The 24,006-nt window shown below is 36.0% G+C and overlaps 1 non-coding gene across 1 annotated transcript; it reads right to left on the bottom strand.

Moving 5' to 3' along the window:
- Positions 1-9,157: 9,157 nt before the first annotated feature.
- On the bottom strand, positions 9,158-9,259 carry LOC125478755. Its single transcript, XR_007259520.1, has one exon. It is a non-coding gene; the product is annotated as a small nucleolar RNA R71 (small nucleolar RNA).
- Between the last annotated feature and the right edge of the window lie 14,747 nt (positions 9,260-24,006).

The raw sequence follows: 24,006 nt of genomic DNA, 5'->3' as shown, positions 1-24,006 counted from the left end.
AACTAATTCATAAAACTAAAACTTGCCTTTACCAATTTCCTTCGCCTTACTCAATTTCCCAAGCAAGGCTTTTGTCTCAAATATTTTATGGCTGCATCTAACGTCTCGTTAGACTGCCTACGTACCCTAGACAGGGATCAAGCCATTCGTAGTTCATATAGTACTTCAAGCATTCACAATAATTATTTATGAAAGTAATATGCCTAATCAATTTAAAAGTGTCGATAGAACTCTCAACAATATGTAAGATAAAAAGGAAAAGATCCACTCACCTGGAGCCCACGCTATGATTCTCTAGCGCACGCATCGAGGCGTCCTGAATGATTGGTCCCTGTGACCAATTATCAAATCACATCTCAGAACTCTTATCCGTAGAATATGTAATTCACATAAAACACAACCTCAACGACATTCTAAAATAGTTTGATACCCATTGACCACAAGTCAACCGTCGATCAAAGATCGACGGTAGGGTTTACAACCCTGTATAACTTGACCCGGAAGATCCGCATATCAGATTTCCAATCCGCAACTCCCAACGATCCACAATATGTTTCTAGAATAACATACTAAAATTTCATTACGATCCAACGGTCAGATCTCCGCCATTTGCCTAAAACAAGTGGTCGTGAACATTTATTTTACTAACTTACAAATCCAATTCAGGAAGATCCGTAAGTCGGATTCCCGATCCGTAAATTCCTGTAATCTTTAAATATTACGTATTATAATATATCCAATTTTGGTGACGATCCAACGGTCGGATCATCGATTCACATTTTATCAAGTAACGTATCGTAACGAATTTAGGTTCCAACTATCAACCTACGTCATTCAAATGACAAAACTGAATTCAAAACATTCGACATAGCCTAAAAATAGCATTGGTGGCTCACTGACCACGCGCCGCCGCACGCGCCGCCGCGGGTGGCGGTCGGCCGCCCCGACTCGCCGGAAAATTCAACTATTTCCAAAAATTCTCAAACTTCACAGAAATGAAGATCTCAGTGAGTGGAGCAACTTTCATACCTGTCACGAAGTCCAAAAGTGGACGGAAGATGGTCAATTTTGCCCACAAAGCCGGCGGGTGCCTAAAACTTCCAGACGTCGATTCGTCGTCTACAGTGGTCCAACGGGGTCAAGGTTGGTTGGGTTTTGCTCCTGGGATGATGGGCTACAAAGCCCAAGTGGTGGCATCGGCCATTGCTTTGCCGATTTGACGGAAAATCGAAAAGGGTGGTCGGAGCACCATTGATTTTCGTCAACTTTCGTGGCCTCAAACCGCCTCATGCCATGGTTAATCAAGGTGGTTCTTGGGTGGGTTTTGTAGAGGGGAATGCGAGCTTCAAGATGGTGGTGGTGGCATCGAAAAACTCCACCGGAGTTGGCCGGAATCGGCCTTGGAAGATGGGTGGTCGCGGGTTAGAAAAACCCACGGGAAAGCTTGTTTTTTTTTTTTTTTTTTTTTTTTTTTTTCTCTTTCCCCATTTCTGATTGGGCTTCACCTTAAATAACCAATTTCTGATTGGGGATTTAATTTAATTAACACTAAACCTTGAATAACCAATTTCGAACGTCCGTAACTGTATCGTTATAATCCGGACTCGCAAACGGCTTTCGCCTATGCGTTCACATCCACAAGTATTACGAGAATATGTTAAAAGAATAAATCATACGTCTCTCTAGACGATGGTCAACGGAAGTCAAAGTCCTTGCCTCTAGGTCAATTTCGTAAATTCACGCTTTTAAAATAAAATAAAAACGTAAAATTTGGAACGGGTTGTCACAACTTGTATTGTTAGGCTTGATAATTTCTTACACGACCTGTTAATAGACACGTAAAAGATACGAAAATAACGGGTTTTTGTTCGACACAATAGCTAATTGGGTTGTTATCGGGTCACATGATAAGAACCCGTTAATAACGGGTCCTTAACAGGTTTACACGAGAGTAACACGCGGGTAACCTGTTTCGACACGTTAAGAAAAAAGTTATTTTGATGATTTTAATTTTTTAAACTACTTAAAAAAAACTTACTATAAAATACAATAGCCATAGTGTATATACGTATTGTATTTTAAAATATGTATTATTGTATTATTATTCTATATAAATTCAAAATTTTCAAGTTTTATTTATTTTTATATGTATACTATAGGCAAGGAGTGAGATTGAAAAAATTATAAAACATAGTAAAAATAAAAATATCAAGTAATTTAAAAATACCAAACACATTAAAAAAATATGATAATTAATTTACAAGTGCAAAAAATGTGAAAAAAATATGGAAACACTCATGATCACATCTTGTACGCTTTGAGGATGGGTACATCATCGTTTGAATTTTTAAAACCATACAAACCCTCATGAATAGTATTTTTAAGGGAGTTCAAAATAAACCAATATCATTTCCCTTTGTAATTGATGAAAATTGAAGGGTTTTACTGTAAAAAATGTGCAAGATTTCCTCAACATTGAAACGTAATTCCTTTCATTTTGCATATGCTTGAACATTTTGTATAATGTACTAATGTTTTTTCATTAGACTCTTATTTTGGGTATGTAATACTTAAAAAGACAAATGTTGTTTTTATGTTTTGAAGTAATATTTATGTGACAATGTGATACATATACAAATTTAGTATTATGTTTTCAATTTTTGGGGGGTAAAATTTTGTTTTTCATTTTCATTATTTATTGATTTAAAATATATTTTCCTTAATAGGTAACAGGTCAAGTCATATTACCTGATAAAATTAATGGGTCAATTTTGGGTCTGGTCTTATTACCCATTTACTTTAACGGTTGTTACATGACATGACCCGTTAAGATATCGGGTATGTTACATGACTTTAACGGTTGTTCCTCATCTTCTTTTTTTCTTTTTTTTAATTATCCAAAAATTAGAATTGTTTTTAATTATTTTAAGTATTTCTAATCCACATGGCAATATTAATTAGACTTGTGGGACCCAGTCATGTGCCACATTAGCACATAACTGATTTTTTGACGGAATTGTGACAAAATGATCACATTGATTTGTGATACCTAATTTCAGGGACTACACTGATCGATTTTTAATTTCAAAGACTATCTTGATGAGTTTGGTCAATTTCAGGGATCATTTGTGATAAAAACCTTATTATATATGCGTATGCAAATAACTCACCTATAATTTAATTAACTTTTGAATCAAACAATATTTATTTAATTATGTGTAGGTAAATTATTTTGCATGTATTATTGAATAATTTACTAGAAACTCATATTGTTATTATATATATGTTGTGCAAAATAATTTACCTATATTTCTATGTAAAATATTGATAATTTTCAATAAATTAACATTTTTATATTTGTAAGGTACACTAATTTACCTGTTACAATCATTTGAAAAAGAAAATTTTTACACAAATGTGAAAACAACTATATAATAAAAACTCTAATATCATGTAATTTTTGTTGTTAATATTCATTGAAATCATGACATTATAGCTACTTAGCACTACGGTCTAGTGGTATTCTTATTTTCACCTGTAAGTGAGAGGTCTTAGGTTCGATTCTGGTCAAAGGCGAATTTGAATCATATTATTACTAGTCCATTATAAGGCTAAGCTCACTCCCTTAAGGTAATTTTAGACATCTAAAAATACAAATTTGGATTATGGATATTGCTTAATTGGAGCCTTGTCATTGGATTTTTGTTAGAAAAATTTACCATGGTGGGTTTGAGTGAATTCCAAGGGGTATACTCATATTTTCAGGATAAATAATCATAAATGGACTACAAAGCTCATCCTAAATGGACATAAATGGACTGCAACTTCCTAAGAGGCTCTACCTAAGTAACTAAAATACACAACTTTTATTATTTCGAAGCATATTAGTTGTTTTCAAATTGTTTTCTTCAAGGAATGCTTTCCACATCACCACCAGTCCATTTGCTTCATTGGAGTCATCAAACGAAAATTTACTTATTTTCAGATAACATCACTTACAACTTCAGCAGGGTTCTTGGAAAAGGTGGATTTGGAACGGTTTTCTCATGTCTACATATACAAAACTCAAGTAGCTTTCAAGATGCTCTCGCCATCATCAGTTCAAGGGCTTCAACAATTTAATGCTGAGGCAGTTTAACTTGTCATAATAAACTAATACATGCAGCACTTTTTTAACTCAATCATAAATAATAAACTACGATGATGCCCTTCCACTGGCCTCATAAATTACAGGTTAATCTACTTAGAGAGTTCATCATAAAAACTTGACGAACCTCGTTGGATATTGCAATGATGAGACCCACTTATCGTTTGTGTCCGAGTACATGGCCAACGGAAATTTACAAGAACATCTTTCAGCTTTGGCTGCAATTGAAATGAATCAATAGTAATATGCACCAGTAATTTCTTAATTAGTATTTTTAATTTTTAGGAAGTCAATAACCTGGTCAGAGGCTCTGAGTGTTTATGTATATATTAAGATAAAGAACAAAAAGGTTTAGGCTCGTGTTGTTTTTATGGATGCGGATGGCAGTATATCTTAACTTGGGAAGATAGACTTCAAAGTAATAAACGCGGCACAAGATCTGTAACAAAATGATTGTCACGATCCTTTTTAAGCTACAATCTCTGTTTCTTTTGTTCTCCTTGAACTTTTGAATTGTAGAATTGGAGTATCTGCACTATGGCTGCAAGCCACCTATAATGCACAGAAACGTGAAATCAACAAGCTTGCTGAATGAAAAGTTCCAAGCCAAAATATCTGATTACGGCCTGTTCAGGAATTTCCCTACTAATGATGGGACTCATGCTTCCAACCTTTTTGCTGGCACTAGGGATGGGCAACAGTTATGGTAAGTAGGTAACTGCGGGTAATTATTTATCACCATAACCGTTTATGCCTTTATCCGTATAACCATTTACCCATTGGATAATTTTATAAACAGGTATACTCATACCCAAAATCATTTACAAAAAATTAACTGTACCCATTTAACCGTAACTATTTACTCGTTTTTAAATAAAAATTAAAAAAGAAATTTGTCTTAATTTTCTTTTTCTGACAATTAAACGCCGTTATTGGTACATTTATCATGCATTTTCAATATACTTTTCCACTACACCCAAGGAAGTCTTCAATTATAACATCTAGACCAAGAGTAAAATAAATCAAACTCTATATAATTACCAAGTAAAGTTTCTAAAATCTTAAGGTAGCCATTATCTTTCGTATCAATCTACGCTCTGTTAATATGACGTTAATTTGGGACGACCAAAAACCTTGAATTGGGACGTGCGTTGCATCCTTAATAAGGGCTGGATCGCTAGAGGGACCCTGAGGATCATGAATTAAAGAATGCTTGATTCATACATAGATGAAATGAGAGAGTCATCTGTCATGTGGGTTTCTAAGATTACCCTTAAAATTGAGGGTACTGATGCCTCAACGAGGTACAAGCGCTCAAAGAGAGGCAGCCAAGAGTGGCGTGTAGTAGAGAGGAGAAACATTTGCTATGGGTCCCTTATTGGTCACTAATTAGTTAAACAAGGGGACATAATCTACTAATTAATCAACCAATAACACTTGTTGGAAAAACGAACAAAATGAGAAAACTTGCATGAATAAAATAAAGAAACTGATGAGAGAGAAGCGGGGATGAGAGAGAGAGAGAGAGAGAGAGAGAGAGATGAGCTGCGGGGAGTCTAAGAGAGGTTGATGAGTCAATTTCATATTATATAATTTGTCATATTCTTAGTATAATTTGGTAATTATCTTGGTAGAATTTTAATATTTTGCTTTATATTTTTAACATAGGACACTCAACTTCTTCCAATGCAAAACGGGATCAAACGAACGAATTTTGGAGTGATTCAAATTGCAAGATCGTGTGTTCCTTAGCTTGTCTGTGTCAAAATTTCAGCACTTTTTACAAAGCGGTTATTTTCTAATGATTAAATAAAGAAGCAATGTGCATTGCTAGAAAATGACGTTTTTAGGCTTAAATGCAGTTTTTAATGCCCAAGATGATCGCAGATGGGTTCATGGCCTTCTAGAGAAGTGTTCATAATAGTCCAATCTTTAAATCCAGTTATTTTGGGCCAGTTTTGGAGCTGATATGGGCCCAAAACGTGGCTGTGCAGAATTTTGGGAGAATTTACCAAGTCAATATAAGATTATGTTTCCTAATTTATTTCAATTTATTTGGGTTTCCTAGTCTTATTATAAGACCTTTTACTAGGAGGATTTAATTAGAGTAGTATAAATAAGCCTTTTGGCTGGCCCTAAGGGATTCTTTTTCATGCAATTTTTAGAGAGAAGATTTTGGGCAAAGCTTAGAGATTTCAAGACTTATACTTTCAAGATGTTTTCATTCTTTTTCAATTTCAATAGAGACTTGGTGATTTTTATTATGAATATGCATAACTAATCCTTTTTTCTAGGGTGAGGCCATGAGTTTTAGCATGAATATGTAGTCTTTATTTGATTGCTTATGATATTATGCATCCATACTTTGAATTATTAATCACAATGTTGAAACTGTCTTTGTGTGTTAATGATTGCGACCATTAGGATGTTTAGATAAGTAATCGGATGCAATTCGGTTGGAATGCCACCGAGGGATTTAGTATTGCTTCTTGTGATTGATAGTTGTAATCTTACCTAGGGCGAATACCACGTCCTAGGGTTGCATGGTTTTTTAAGGGGTTTTCACAAAGCGTAATGAGTCATGCATGTTCATATTTGATCTGATGTCACAGACAAATTGCATGTTTGATATATATTCTAGCTTGAATGCCACAAGTAGTATATACTTTAGGAAAACCTAACCTTCAAAGTTGCAAGTGTAACTCATAAGTAATTGGTAAACTACGTAGGATTGTTAAGGTGACGGCGGAAGCCTAGTGCTTTCTCACTTTGAATTCTAGAAATTGTTTCCTTTTCCTTGTTTAAAACTGCAGATTTTAGTTAACCTTTTTAATTAAAGGCTTTTTAGCCCAAACGGTCCCTGAGATTTGCATAACACAAAATTTTGGTCTCTGAGATTGAAAATCAATAGAAATGGTCCTTGAGATTGTCCATCATCCATTATTTTGGTCATTCCGTTAAAAACTCCATTAAGTGGTCCCAAAGCTTATACCGTAAAATGAGATTTTTGGCCGGAAGTTTGGGCAATTTTCAAAACTTCATAACTCAATCGTTTCTTAATCAAATTTGATCCATAATATATCAAAATGAAGATAGGAAAGTCTTGAACAAGATTATACCTATTTGAAAGCCCAATGGTTGCCCAAAATAGTAGGAAAATAGCCTGAAAGGTGACTGGCTCGCTGGAAAACTGAGAAACTCGCTGAAAACTGGGTAAACTTTAAACATTCATAACTTCTTCAATACTTGACGAAATCAAGTGATTCAAAAAAAATATCATTCTTCTCGACGAGACAAAGAGAATGATACTTTTTAAAGGCTAAATAGCTGTGGTTTGACCGAAAAATAACCTGAAAGTTGATTGGTCCGCGGAAAAACTAGAAAACTCACTGGAAACTGGGTAACATTTAAAGGTTCATAACTTCTTCAATACTCAATGAAATCAAGTGATTCAAAACCAAAAATCATACTTATTGATCAGACAGAAAACATGGTAGCTTTCTCGAATGGCTAACTCGCCGAGGTTTAGCAGGAAAACAGCTCGAAAATGGTTGTCTTGGTCTCGTCGAGTTAGCCATTTTCGAGCTGTTTTTTGGCCAAACCACGGTGCGTTAGTCATCGAGAAAGGTACCATTCTCTTTGTCTTGTTGAGAAGTATGATTTTAGATTTTAAATCACTCGATTTGGTTAAGTATTGAAGAAGTTATGAATGTTTAAAATTTACCAGTTTCCAACGAGTTTCTCAGTTTTCATGTGGACCAGTCACTTTTCAGGCTATTTTCCTACCATCTCCGGTAACCATTGGGCTTCCAAATCTGTATAATCTTGTTCTACACTTTCTTATCTTCATTTGGATATATTATGAGTCGAATTTGGTTAAGAAACGATTGAGTTACAAAGTTTTGAAAATTGCCCAAACTTCCGGCCAAAAATCTCAGTTTCCGGTATGAGCTTCAGGACCACTTAACGGAGTTTTTAACGGAATGACCAAAATAATGGATGGTGGACAATCTCAAGGACCATTTCTATTGATTTTCAATCTCAGAGACCAAAGTTATGTGTTATGCAAATCTCAGGGACCATTTTGGCTAAAAAGCCTTAATTAAATTCGTTTTTTCTTAATTTATGTCATTAAATCACCTTTTTCCAATATTTTGTTAATTAGTTGAGTTTTGGTTTGCATAAATTTATTTATATTAATCCCTATGGAGAACGACATTGCTTGAGCCAACTATACTATGATAATCATGTTTCTCTTGTAAGTATTTTAGGTGTTTTTAACCCTTGTTGCGGTGGTGGTAAAAATCCTATCAAGAAATTGGCACCATTGCTGGGGATTGATTTTAAATATATTTTTGTCTATCAGATTCTCAATTAATTATTCCCATATATAATTAAAAAAAATTAAATTTCATTTTTTTTTTATTCTTATTTTCTGTAGATTATGCACTACATGGTTTGCACCAGATCACAAAAATAGCAACTTGCAGATTTTGATCCAAAACCTGAACAAACAGCTAGACAAAGACATAGAGAGTAGAGTCTGCAGTGGGAACCCTCACTACAGGGAACAATTTTACATAATCTGTTTACTGGGATTTTGGACATCCAAGAGGCTATGGCTTTTGTTCTACCAACAGCGAGGCAACTGTTGAGGGAATCCATGGTAGTGCATGCCACTAAGGTCCCCAGTTGCATTAGCTATCCTGATGTTGATGATGTGTCTACATTTGAGATATGGCATCACATGTTGGAGATTTTACCTTCTTTTCACGGTTTATCAACAGATGATCCTAACATGCATCTAACTGAATTTTTGATGGGATGCAAGAATATCTTGGTGAAAGGATTTTCAGCCAAATCTGTCAAACTCAGACTTTTCCCTTACACTTTGAAGGATGGCGCACGAAGGTGGTTACTCACACTTCTATCGGGAAGCATTACTTCGTGGAACCAACTTCGTGCCACATTTTTAAGCAAATACTACCCAGCATCAAAGACACTTAATATGAGCACTCAAATTTTAATATTTGCTCAGAAACCTAATGAAGTAATTCATGAAGCATGGGAACGCTACAAGGATTTGCTTAGGAAATGTCCGCATTTAGGCATTAATGGTGACAACTAAGATGCTTGTTAATGCTTCTTGTGGAGGAAAATATTCAAACAAAAATGCTCTGCAAGCGTATCAATTGTTTGAGAACATGGCAATAGAATCTCAACAATGGGTAGTTGATCTACCTCAAACCATGGGTGTTTTTGAGATGTCCAGTGGATCTCCACATGTATCTGCACAAATAGAAAAGATGGAGAAAAAGTTAGAAATTTTGATGCAAAATTTGACATGATTTTACAAAGAATGGCTGCCCATGTGCATCAGGTTGTTGTCCAGCAGCCTACTGCAGCATCTTGTACCATTTGTGGCATTACAATGCATGATTTTATGGGATACCCACATAGAGATGCATATTCAAAGCATGTTACAGAAACGATTAATGCATTCAATAATTATTAGAGGCCTATGAATGATCGATATTCAAATTTTTACAACCCCAAATCACCCAAATTTCAAGTAGGATAGAGATCAATAGGCCAAACCACAGTTTCAACAACTGGACAAGCTAAAGCTTATTGGGAAGTCGCAATTGAAAAATTGGCAGATCACACTAAGGCAAGTTTTGATGCAACAAAACAAGACATTCAAAAAACCAACCAAAATATTCAAAACATACAAGTAACCATGAAAGTTCTACAATAGCAAATAGGGCAGATTTCACTCCAGTTTTCGAGCAGAGAACCAGGAAAATTTCCCAGCCAAACTGTCCCAAATCCACGCGGAAATACAGATTGTAATGTTATCAGAACATTGCGTTGTGGTAAAAGTTATGACAACCGTGATGCAAAAAGTAGTGCTAGAACTTCGCGAGCAGCACCTGTGCAGCCATAAACAAATTTTGAATTTTCTGCAAAATCTATCCAGCCACTGGATAGATCCAAATATATTGTAGTACCTAATGCAGAAACTGTAAAAAAGTCAAAGCATGTTTATGTGCCCCCGATGCCATATCCCAAGAGGTTGAAGCCTAAAGTAAAAGATCAACAATTAACAGATTTCATGAAGACATTGGCTAAAGTTCAAATTAATTTACCGTTAATTGAAGCAATTAAGAACATTCCCTCATATGCCAAATTTTTGAAAGATGTGTGCACAAAGAAAAAGAAGCTTGTGGATTTCGAAAAAGTGTTTCTTATAGAACAATGCAGTGCAGTTTTATTACAGAAATTGCCACCAAAGAAAAAAGATCTAGGGAGTTTTACAATTTCATGCACAATTGGAAATTCAGATTTTAAACGTGCTTTAATTGATTTTGGTGCTAGTATTATCTTAATGCCTTTTTCTGTTTTTCAGCAGCTAGGACAAGGAGAAATCAAGCCTACCTCAATTATTTTGCAATTAGCGGACCGTTCTATTGTTTACCCTAGGGGCATTATTGAAGATCTTATTATCAAAGTGGATAATGTTTACCTTCCTGCAGATTTTATTGTATTGGATATGGATGAAGATAGGCAAACACCAATTATTTTGGGGCACCTATTCATGGCAACTGCTAGAACATTAATAAATGTGGAAACTGGCACATTGACACTTAGAGTACAAGAACAATATGTTGTTTTTAATTTATTTGAAGCAATTAAGAGGCCCAATGATGTGCAAGATTGTATGCGAGTTAATGTGTTAGAAAGCATCATGCATGCGGATATTGTGCCCCATTTGATAGCTAATCCATTGTTAAACGTTTTACATGATTTTGAAGACACAAAAACTGAAGATAAAGAGGCCTTTGAGTATGTTCCAACTTTGGAAAGTGTAAGTTTACACCAGCCAAAGTGGAGGCATGTTTTTGAGAGTTTGGGGGAACCAAAAACACCATTACAGCCTTCAAAAATCCAGCCACCTAAGCTGGAATTGAAGCCATTACCTGAACACTTAAAATATGCTTATTTGGGTGTTGATTCATCCCTGCCAGTTATTGTTTTTGCAGATATATCTCCAATTAAGGAAGATAAATTGTTATGTATTTTGAGAAATTTTCAAGATGCCATTGGGCGGACAATTGCAGATATTAAAGAAATCAGCCCAATACTTTGTAAGCACAGAATTTTGATGGATGAGGGTGTCAAACCCACTATTGACACTCAACGCTTATTGAATCTGATTATGAAGAAAGTTGTTCGCAATGAGGTTATGAAGCTTTTAGATGTTGGAATGATTTATCCAATTTCAAATAATAAATGGGTTAGTTCAACTCAAGTGGTACCTAAATGCACTGGAATTACAGCTGTGAAAAATGGCAACAACGAGCTTGTGCCTACACGTTTAACTATGGTGTGGCGAATATGCGTTAATTACATGCAGGTACTTGAAATGACCACTTTCCATTACCATTTACTGACCAAATGCTGGAGAGATTGGTTGGTAAGGCTTTTTATTATTTTTTAGATGGGTATTCTGACTACAATCAAACTCCAGTAGCACCAGAGGATTAGGAAAAGACCACCTTCACTTGCCTTTTTAGTACGTTTGATTACAGAAGAATGTCTTTCGGATTATGCAATGCACAAGCTACATTCCAACGCTGCATGATTAGCATATTCTCAAGTTTGGTTGAACGAGTTGTTGAGGTATTCTTGGATGATTTTTCTATTTTTGGGGATTCGTTTGATCATTGTTAGCAGAATTTATCTTTGGTTCTTGAACGTTGCAAAGAAACTAATTTGGTATTGAATTGGGAGAAGTGTCATTTTATAATTAAACAAGGCATTGTTTTAGGGCACTTAGTATCTAGCAAAGGTATTGAAGTTGGTGAAGCTAAGATTGATGTTATTGCTAAGTTGCCCCTCATACCACTGTAAAGAGCATTTGTTCGTTTCATGGGCACGCTAGGTTTTACAAACGGTTTACCAAGGATTTCTCCAAGATTAGCCGACCTTTGTGTAACTTATTGGCTAAGGACGCATAATTTGTTTTTGATAATGCATGCTTGGAGGCCTTCAACAAGTTGAAAAAACTCCTCACTTTAGCACCGATCATTGCAGCTCTGGACTGGAACTTACCATTTGAATTAATGTATGATGCATCAGATTATGCAGTTGGGACAGTTCTTGGACAGTAGAAAGATAAGCTTCCCCATGTCATTTATTATGCCAGCATTTGGGAGTAGGGCTTCACTATGAAATAATCTTCCCCATTGTTGGTCCGCATCGATTCCCTACCTCGGACAATCCTTGAGGATGTTCCAAGCATGGTGCAACTTAAAAGCTTGATTTTTTGATGTAGTTCTTGTCTTATAAATTGCCATTGCTTTGTCACCCTATGCAACAAATACATAAAAACAATTAGTTGCAAAATACTATTATGTACATGACAAATAAAATATCAACAAATAAACTCACAATTTATGAGGCGCTCCTTCCACTAGGCATGTCAACCATGGCTCTCTCCAAGCTTCCCTACCACAAAGTGCACGCTTTGTTGATAACCTTCCACCAATCATAAACACCACTAGCTTCCCTTCGACCGGCGTTGGAGTTTTCATGGAACTTATCAACGATTTTACCCCACAAAACCTTTCTATTTTGATTCGTGCCAACGGCACCATCTTGGCTAATAGAAATCCGTGCCAAACATGAAGCAATATCTTCGTCAAGGGTCTAATTACGACCTCTAACATGCTCTTTTGCCATCTTGAAAATTTGGAAACGAGAAGAAATGGTAGAAAGATAAATTGGAAGAATTGTAGGAGAAAAGTGAGTTTTGGGTGAATTTTGAGTTAAATAATTTTTTTAAAATTATTTTAGCCGTTGGATTTAAATTTGGACCATTAGATCTTTTTTTATTTTTTTATTTGTACCGTTAGATTTGATTATATTCGATTTAAACTGTTGAATTCAATGAATATATAAATATAAAACTAAAAAAAATAAAAAAATTGAACGTGGATCGTTGGATTAACCAACGGTTCAATTAAACCCAGCCGTTCAATGGAAAAAGGTAGCCCAACGGCTACAGACAACAACTAACAGTCGAGGGACACACCCACGTGGGTGGGGTCCGCCTCGGCTTCCGTCTAGCACGTTTGGTGTGTAGGGCACCTGGATGTGGCATTTGGGCTTCACAACACCTGTTTCACTAGCACACGGTGGGGCCCACTCCAATTTATGGCCTAAATATAGGCCGGTATTTGGCCCTAGGTTGAGTTTTAGGACTTGGGGTTGGGTTGGGTTGGGTTTTGCACCGCCGGAAGGGGGGGTGGTGGGCGGAAGGGAAATTTAGGTTTTAGCCCAAGGTTGGAGTGGGTCTTCGGGTTGAGAAATGGGAATCCAGCTATATGTTTTAATAACCGGTGCTATGGTTTTTGGTGCTCGTGTGTGGTGTGCGTGTGATCAGCAATGAGATGATCTGTGTCTACTTGCGTGGGCCTTTCTTCGCGGCCCAATGCCTGGTTCCTCAACACCTCGTGATTTCCATGCTTCCGGTCCATCTTCAAGCCAGGTGCACTTTGTTTCCCTTTCTTCTCTCTAATTATTTATTTATTTTGTTACTTTTTCTTTTGTTTTTGTTGTTTTTCTTTTGTATCTTATTATTATTATTATTATTATTATTCGTTAGGTTTTGTTTAACTTTTTAATTTTCTTTTTCTTGTCTTTTGTTTTTTCTTTACTTTCCACACCTTGAGGATAAAGTGTGCAATAAGTTTGGTGCTAGGAGAGTAAAATTTTAGATTTTTAATTTTTGAGTCAATAAAATTTTCATTCTTTTTAAGTTAATATCCATAGATTAATTTAAACATTGGAACAAATGGACATGGTGAAGATTTATCCCATCGTAGAGTTTTTTCCATTTATCGTTGCTTAGACACTAATTCATGAGTTATACTTTGAAAATTTGTACATTCACATCAACATGGTTTCTGGGGAGTGAGATTGATACACTTACTTTTAATCTATATTAATTCTTAATTTTTGTTCCTAGAAAAGTTTAGTTCTTGTTTTAAATAAGTAATAATTGTTCCACCTGAGACTTTGCTTAGTAACCGGGCCAGTCCTGCCTGATCAGCAGTGATTCTCGCATAAAACGGTAGAGTTTTGGCATGGGGCAGGTGGTTAGTTGGTTTCATAGCATTTCTAGCTCGGGTTAGTAAGTCCTTGGGGGTGTTCTAGACCTAGTGCCCTAAAGCCCTTGTGGTTTGGGAGTCATTGACCTAAAGCTCGTTACATAGGTTGGATCGAAAACTTAAGTGAACCGGCATTGCACGACCACTACTATTACTATTATTATTATAAAAAAAAGATCAAGAAAAAAAATATAGAAAAAGAAAGAAGAAAAAAAAAAAGAAGAAGTTATGTGTGGAGTATTGAATAAAAATGATGAGTTGTAAGGGTTTTAGTTGAATTGCTTTAACCATGTTGGTTCATTTTACACCAAAGGAAGTTCATGAATTCTTTTCTAATTGATTCTAAATGGCTTAGAATTTATAGTGGGATTGGTTGGAATTTTTAACGTTTTCTATGGATTTATCTTTTATTTTCTAGTTTTGTTATGCTTCAGGACGAGCAAAAAGCTAATTTTGGGGGTATTTTGATGAGTTGATTTCCTATTATATATTTTATCATATTCTTAGTATAATTTGGTAATTATTTTGGTAGAATTTTGATACTTTGCTTTATATTTTCAACATAGGACATTCAATTTCTTCCAGAGCGAAACGTGATCAAATGAACGAATTTTGGAGTGATTCAAATGCGAAGATGTTTCTGTGTTCCATAGCTTGTCCGTGTCAAAATTTCAGCACTTTTTACGAAGTGGTTATTTTCTGGGGATTAAGTAAAGAAGCAGTGCGCGTTGCTGGAAATTGACGTTTTTAGGCTTAAATGCAGTTTTTGAAGCCAAGATGATCTCTGGAGAAGTGTTTAGAACAGAAAAGGCTTTGAATCCAGCTATTTTTGGCCAGTTTTGGAGCTGATATGGATCCAAAACGTGGTTGTGCAGAATTTTGGACGAATTTACCAAGTCAATGTAGGATTATGTTTCCTAATTTATTTCAATGTATTTGGGTTTCCTAGTCTTATTTTAAGACCTTTCACTAGGAGGATTTAATTAGAATAGTATAAATTAGCCTTTTGGCATGCCCTAGGGGATTCTTTTTCATTCAATTTTTAGAGAGAAGATTTTGGGCAAAGCTTAGAGATTTCAAGACTTATACTTTCAAGGTGGTTTCATTCTTTTTCGATTTCAATAAAGACTTGGTGATTTTTATGATGAATATGCATAACTAATCATTTTTGCTAAGGTGAGGCCATGAGCCTTAGCATGAATATGTAGTCTTTATTTGATTGCTTATGATATTATGCATGCATACTTTGAATTATTAATCACTGTGTTGAAACTGTCTTTGTGTCTTAATGATTCGCGACCATTAGGTTGTTTAGATAAGTAATCGGATGCAATTCAGTCGGAATTCCACCGAGGGATTGAGTATTGCTGATTGATAGTTGCATCTCACCTAGGGCCACGTCTTAGGGGTTGCATGGTTTTTCAAAGGGTTTTCACAAAGCGTAATGAGTCATGCATGTTTATATTTGATCTGAATGTCACAGACGAATTGCATATTTGATATAAGTTCTAGTGCCACAAGTAGGATATACTTTAGGAAAACCTAACCTTCAAAGTTGCACGTGTAACTCATAAGTAATTAGTAAAACTACGTAGAATTGTTAAGGTGACGGTGGAACCCTAGTGCTTTCTCACTTTGAATTCTAGAAATTGTATCCTTTTCCTTCTTTAAAATTGCAAATTTTAGTTAACCTTTTTAATTAAATTCGTTTTTCTTAATTTAGGTCATTTAATCACCTTTTTCCAATATTTTTTTCTTAATTATTAGTTGAGTTTTGGTTTGCATAAATTTATTTAAATTAATCCATGTGGAGAACGACCTTACTTGAGCCAACTATACTATGATAATCTTGTTTCTCTTGCAAGTATTTTAGGTGTTTTTAACCCTTGTTGCGCAGGTGGTAAAAATTCTATCATAGGTCAAATAGTTTTTAGGGTTTATTTATTTATTTATTTATTGATTTTATTTTTGTTAATTTTACAAATATTAAAATAAACGGTTAAATGAGTACCCATTTGTAACCATAGGTATTACCCATAATCACTCATTTAATTTTCACAGGTAAAGAGTTATACCCATAACAGTTACCCTGAATTTTAAACGGGCAGGTAACAACGGTTACCCATACACGCGGGTATTTGCCCATTCTTAGCTGGCACCCTTGGCTACCTTGATCTTGAGTATTTTTTTTTCAGTTTTAACTTACCAATGATCGTCTCCAGTAGCACCTCAACTTCTAATGAACTTGTCAGCTAAGCATGCATTATTTACTCAAGCCCTAACTAATTAGTAAGTTAATAACGCCCCAATCACTTTTTTGGGTCCCACAATACTATTTAATCTTATACTTCCTAAACGTTCATTTTCTAGGTCATCATTCAAACATTATGCTTGCAAAAATTCATCCAAATCTAAATTGTTTACTTAGATGATTACTGTCATTAATATTTCATTGTTTATCGACTACACCATGTCCATCTATTTATTTGGCCATAGATACTAAATGCTTTTTTACTTGAGTGAAATTTTGTAAGGATGACCTTGGAGCAATGAAATAATTAAAAAGTAATCGGTGAATACTAGGAGAAATATTGTGGTGCTAAACCAAACAAAGTTGTTAGTGATGTATTATTAACTACAAGCTAGTTAGCATGCGCTTGAGCACTTGATTAAATAAAGCAATTAGAACCCCAAAAGAAGATATAGTTATCTGATTTGTATGATTTGGCTTGCAGGTTCTACCTGTCAAACAGGTTAAATGAGAAAAGTGATGTCTACCTGATAAGAATGCAGAAGAATGTTTGTGATGAATGTTGAATGTATGCATCAGTCCTGCTGCAACGTATTGCAGACTGATTTCCCAGAAAAATTCTTTTTGATTTGTTCTTAAACCTTGCATCACTTACTCCCAAAACTTTGACATGGCTTCAGAGCCTAGTTTCAATCTCTATTTGGGCGTTGATGTGATTCAAGGGGAGATTTCAATCTTGAAACCCCAGAAACCTTCGAAAACCCAGAAATCTGAGTTCGAAAACACCCAAATCGTCTCAGAGTCTCCCTTTTTTGTTCCAAAATGTCGATAAAAAATGGAGAAGTTAAAGCTCCAGTCTTTACTAAAGAAAATTATGAGTTTTGGAGTGCTAAGATGAAGACCATCTGCAAATCTAATGGTCTTTGATATTTGTCATAGAAGGGTATGAAGTCACCACTGTGGAAGTTGCAGATGTTGAGAAACTACCTCTAGGCAAGGATATTATACAGAAGGAAAACATGACCAAAGATGCAAAGGCTTTGGGAATCTTCCAAAACTCAGTCTCGAATCAAATCTTTCCCAGAATAGCTCATGAAGAAACCTCAAAGGGAGCATGGGACAAACTTCAAGATGAGTTTAGAGGAGATATGAAGGTAAGGAAGGTTAAACTTCAAACTCTTAGAAGGGATTTTGAGTACACTACTCTAAAAGAAGGAGAACCCTTGAATGATTATTTCAATAGGCTGTTTGAGCTAGTAAATCAGTTGAAAACTTATGGAGAAGAACTTACTCGATGCTAGAATAGTACAAAAAATTCTCATTAGCCTCACTAGAAAGTATGATAATATGGTGAATGTTATTGAAGAAACCAAGGATCCTGATACTCTAGGGATTCAAGAGGTAGTAGCCTCTCTCAAGGCCTATGATCAAAGATTGGACAGGCATACTGAGAACTCAACTGAAAATGTTTTTCCAGTGGACAATTTTCTGGAAATCAAAACTTTAGAGGCAAGAAAGGTGTGGAAAAGAAAGAACAAGAAGTGGGATGGAAAGCTCAGTGTTATGCAAAATCAAAGTGCAGGAAATGGAGGAAGTGAAGCATAAAAAACCCCTTGCAAATTTTGTGACAAGCTGCATTTTGGAGCCTGGTGGTTCAAAGGACAACCCAAGCGAACAAAATGTAACATATTTGGACACTTGCAAAAGGATTGCAACTCAAAAGGCAATCAACAAGTTAACTTTGCAAATCAAGTGGAGGAAACAATGTGTTCTTTGCTCAGTGCAAGATGGCAACTATGGAGAAGGCTAGCTAGCACTATTTGGTACATTGATAGTTGATGCAGTAATCACATGACTGCACATGAGTCACTACTCATTGACATTGATTCATCCTTCAAGGCACTCCTATCTATGTCCGCACACTCTTGTTTATTTTTTGGACTTTAAATTGCATAATGGAAAATGTTGTAGAGACGCATGAGAGATTTTTTAATGTGTCCGGAACACGGGACAAAAACACTTGAAATTTTTTTCCCTCCAATTGTATATAATATGTGTATTCCACACTCGTATTTCGAGCACTATGAAAAATCTCTCATCTAGCATCACCCTTGCATGAAGGTTAGATAAATCAAGAGACATAAATAAATAGAGATGTGCGGGGAAATAATGGATGTGTGTGTGGGGCAAATCGTTAGGCAAAAACTTGATTCATAAATATATGCTCACGTGGTGAGAGTTGTTAATAAATGATGTGGCAATTGTGATTATTCTTTGGATAATATTAGGGAGACCAAATTTGCAAACCAAATGATGAAGAATTTCATTTAAAATTTTGGTCTCCCTAGCATTAGCCTTATCCTTTTTGTTGTAGAGATGATGAAGAATTTAAACCAAAATGGATTTTTGGTGTCACAGACACAAGTTTAGGGTGGGCCAGTGCGGTTCGGTTCGGTACTGTTCCGTGTAAATTTATTACTAAAATTGCATGGTTTAGTTCGCACCAGTTCTAGTTCGATTCATGCCAAATCTGGTTCAGTTTATGCCAGTTTACGGTTCCAAATACTGAATCATTTGAATACCAAATCAAAATGGTACTTAAAGTTTACTTGTTTCCGTTTTCTTGTTTTTTGCATGCTTGTGTTCGAATACGACTTCTAAAATGGTTATACAAAGTCACAAACAACATATCTTTTTCAAATACTAAATCACAATGTAAATGTCCTCGACACCAAGCAAACAAAAGCATAAACATAGTTCAAATAGTGACGGAGCCAGAACCTCTCTCAAGAGGGGACTTTCAGACGTATAAAAGAAATTAGACCAAATATTGCAAGTAATTAATTAAAGAAAATTTAAGGTTTCTCTTTTTTTTATTGGCATGGAAAATTTATCAAACAAGAGTGATGGGAATTCAAAATTTTTATGAAAAGTATTGATGATTATATCATAGGGCCAGAACTTTGTTACAAGCTTTAATAAAAAAGGAAGATTCCAACAAAAATTTAAGGTCATAACTTAAAACTATTATTATGAGATTATTTCAACATGATTAATTGAATTTTACCGTAAATTGTATAGAACTTGTCTTATACAAACAGACTAAAAAAAGAAATAGTTTTATGTAGTGAAACAAAAGCCTAATAACAGGTAGAGCAGCAATAATAAGAAACTTAGAACAATTATCAATTCACATATGCCAATGGGTGGTTCCTAAATTTGAAAGCATAGTGACTCAAGAGTACAAGGAACCTACACGAACTCTTCTGCTAAAAAATCCGTAGAGATTGCCATGGCATGCGTGTCAACATTCAAAAGGCCTGATATAATTGCCGTGTATAATGATTTGAAGGAATGTTTGGAAATTGAGATGGCTTCTGAAATAGCAAACATAATATTACGGAATGCTATGAGTTTGAGTAAACACTTGAGTGCTTGTAATGATTCTCCTTCTTCGATGGTGAAAATCTGGTAGCTAGAACCTGAGGATCGTAGCTCACATTTTTGGAGGTGGATAATTTACTTTGAGATACTAAAGAAAGATCACCAACAACTTTGGGAGGGTTCTTGGAAAAGGTAGCCGCATGGATCCCGCCTTCTTGCTGGAACCCCTGGCTGCTTGACCCTGAGTATATAATATTTCAATTTTAACTAACCCATGATCATCTTTAATGATACTACAAATTCTTAACTTGTCAGCTACAAAATTTCTCCAACATATAATCCACATCACCCCAATTTTATAATTTCAAGTTCTTTAGATGAAAAAAAATATTTTTATTTACAAATTAGCAAATATTTGTTCTTTGGTTCAAGACAACTGGCCTTGTCATTATTGTTCTGACTTCATGCAAAGTTGGGACCCTTCATTCCAACCTTTCTTGCCTTTCCCCTTGTTGTTCATCGGACCTTGGGACGACTGGCTCTTCTCATTGACTCGGTTCCTTTTCTTTTTTCGGAACTTTCGCATTGACTTTTGGTAATGGAACAACATTGGAATCGATAGCTCGAGGGTTATGGTTTTGCATCAGCAAGTTGTTGTTCCTCTTAGCTAGAACGTGAACTACTATGAGGTTTGAGAACTTTTGATAGTTTTGCTCTATGTACTACTGTTGGAGCACAATGTTCGAGGAATTAAAGGTGGAATAGGTCTGTAAACATGAAATTTCATGTAGAAAATAACAAGAGAACACATGTACAAAATCAATTTGTATAATGAATTAGCAGGGTTACAATCTTTGTTTACAAGTTTCCTCTGATTCAATCTCCGAAAGATGTGTAGATGTGTAGGTTGTTGATTCAAGGGTCGTGATGACTTGATCTTGGATGAACAGTTGCCACAAGGTTTTGGCTCTTGGTGATTTGAAGGATCGGCACGTGTAGTAGTGCTTGATGATTCTTCGAAGGTTTGGTGAAGAACACAGAGAACTTTCTGAATTCTTCTAAGTATTTTGGGGCTTTGGGTGCTTGAGCTTTGGCAGCTTCTAGGTGGTTGAATGATTTCTGGATCCCTTTCCTTTGCCTTAGGGCCTTGTGTTTGTGGCTTGGTTCGTGATTTATTTCCACCAATCAATGAACAAATTAGTTATTTAATTTAAATAAAATCAAATAATCAATCTTACCTAATTTGGCATTTCTATTTGCTTTAAGTTAAATTAATTAATTTGTTTAAGGGTAAATTACATTTTCATACCTTAGGTTTGGGGTCTATTTGAATTCCTTACAACACCATCAAAACATTTCACTTTCATACCTTAAGTATTATTTTATTTCAAAATAATACCTCCGTTACATTTTCCATCCATTGATCCGTTAAATGCTGACGTAGCTGCCACATATATGTCACGTGGCTGCCAAATGTCTTTCACATGGCAAAAAAAAAAAAAAAAACAATGTTTTTTTTTTTAAACACGAATTAAAAAAAAAAAAAAAAAAAAACTTGAAAACGCAGAAACCCACCCCACCCCGCAACCCCTCTTCTCCCTCCCAAGCATCCCAACCACCTCCCTCTCCTCCACTTTCTTCACCTCCCCTCCCATCCAAAAACCCATCCCATCCCACCCAAAACCTAAATTTTCTCACCTAAAAAAAAAAAAATGGAAATACACAGCGACCCACAGTCTGCAAGAAGAAGAAGAAGAGGGAGGAAGACAAAAAAAAAATTGAAACTATCCCTCCCCCTTCCCAACTGACCCACATCTACAACAACAACAACAACAACAACAGGGAGGAAGAAAGGAGAAAAAAAAAATTGAAACTATCCCTCCCGTCCCCCTCCCACCTCGACCCAGCTCCCTTCCATCCCCCCTCCCCCACCCTCGCCACCCAGCAACCTTCCTCCACCTCGACCCAGCTCATTTCCCCCTCCTTCCCCTGCTGCCCGCGCGCCCCCTTCCCCCCCAACCCCCCGCACGAAGATGATTTCTAGGATTTTTTTTTTCCTTCTTATTCTTCTTCTTGTTGCAGGTTGAAGGATGTTGGGATGCTTGGGAAGGAAAAGAGGGGTTGCAGGGGTAGGGGTGGGGTGTGTTTCTACATTTTCTTCTTCTTTTTTTAATTCATGTTTTTTTGCCACGTGGAAGACATTTGGCAGCCACGTGGCATATATGTGGCAGCTACGTCAGCATTTAACGGATCAATGGATGGAAAATGTAACGGAAGTATGAAAGGGAAATGTTTTGAAGATGTTGTAAGGAATTGAAATAAACCCCAAACCTAAGGTATGAAAATGTAATTTACCCTTTGTTTAATCTAAATTAAAATCAAATATTAATTTCTACCAATTGTTGACATGTATCCTTGATGACTTGTCCAGTCTTGATGAGTTATATGCCACGTAAGCCCTTGCATGCCAAAATTTAATGTGTTTGGTGATCATTTATTTTCACCGAAATTTGCATGTCTACAAATGCCCCCACTTCAAGGCACGGCGTATACATTCTTGTCACGTGTATAAGGTCTGTTTTGAAGTCCTAAAACATAGACGTTGGTTCAAGGGTCGTCGAGGCTTGGACTTGAATGAAACGAGATCACTCTTCGACCTTAGTGGTGGATGAGTTGGCACAAGTGGTTGTGCTTGTTGATTCTCCACGGGCTTGATGAAGAGTACTTAATGCTTACTGAATTTGTAGGTCTTTGAGGCATGCATCATGGTTCTTGTGGATTGAGACCATCATCGGGGTTGAGCTTTATGAATGGCTTCACACCTACTTTAGGTACCACCGTCATAAAAGGGTCCCTTGAGAGACAGCTTGGGAGTTAGTTGGAGACCCACATTCCTCCTTTAGACATGTAATTTGGAGCCCCCTACTTCTTTTCGTAAAAAATGCTCATTTTTACCTTGCCCTTTTAGCACCACAAGCCTTAATTGCTTCAGCTTTCTTCTTCGAGGATATGATGAATTTAACATGTAATGACCCCAAACTTCTCCAAGGATGTAGGGGAGCCTGGGGAGTGTAATGGAAGTAATTCAAATCAAAAACAAAAAGTCTGAAAATTTTCCCGAAAACTTTAAAATGCAGTTTTGGAGGTCTAAATGAACTCGAATCGACGAAATCCATCTTATGTCATATCAAAATAGTAATTTGGACTCGTGGTGTTGTTCCCCTTCCAAAAAGGTATGTTCCATCGAAATTGGAGCTTGGATGCCTTTTACAAGAATTCCAGTTGCATCTTTTTTGCATGTTTCCTATTTTTTCATTATTTTTCCCTTTTTCCCTTTTTTTTTTTTTTTTCATTTTTTGTTCAATTTTTTTTGTTTTCTTTCCTGATTCATCTTGATTGAATTCCTTCCTGATTTTGGTTGAAAGATTGCACTTCCTGATTTGCTTCTTCGACAAATTGAATGGGAATCCTAGTTAAGGTGGGATTTTCTTTCCTCCAAGTAGTTATGTGCTTATAAATTGGCTAGCATGCATAAACTAAGGCCACAATTCCAGCTCTCCTTCTCGCTTCCTGAGAGATTCGAAGGTGAGGGTTTCACTACTACAATATTAGCTTTATGTTGTATCCCACATCGCCCGTGAGGGCATGGTCTTTGGGCCTTATATATCCATGCCCAGAGCTTTAACTTCAGAGAGGCCTTTTGTGGACTACGGTCCACAAGAACAAAACCGTGCGGTAGCTGGGTGGCTGCGACATAGTCCAGGCCCAGAATGCCAAAGCGGACAATATCCGAGAGGTTGGAGTCTGGGATGTGACACTGTTGGTTATATCCGACATAAATTTCTAGCGAATATTTAATGCCAGATATCAAAAAAATCCTGTCGGTTATAATCGACAATATTTTTTAATCTTTTTTTTTTAAATATTTTTGACATATTTTGGCGGTTTTTAAGTATGGTGGCGGTTATAAACCGACAGAAATTGACTTTTTTATTATTTTACTTTTTAGCGGTTATTATTTTAGTATTCTGGCGGTTATAACCGACATA

The sequence above is a fragment of a genome, unplaced genomic scaffold (assembly GCF_019419815.1).
Source record: "Pyrus x bretschneideri cultivar Hongxiangsu unplaced genomic scaffold, Pyrus_bretschneideri_v1 Contig26, whole genome shotgun sequence".
NCBI classification, from domain to species: domain Eukaryota; kingdom Viridiplantae; phylum Streptophyta; class Magnoliopsida; order Rosales; family Rosaceae; genus Pyrus; species Pyrus x bretschneideri.
The sequence above is the reverse complement of the archived record's forward strand: the minus strand, read 5'-3'. Positions and strand labels throughout refer to the sequence as shown.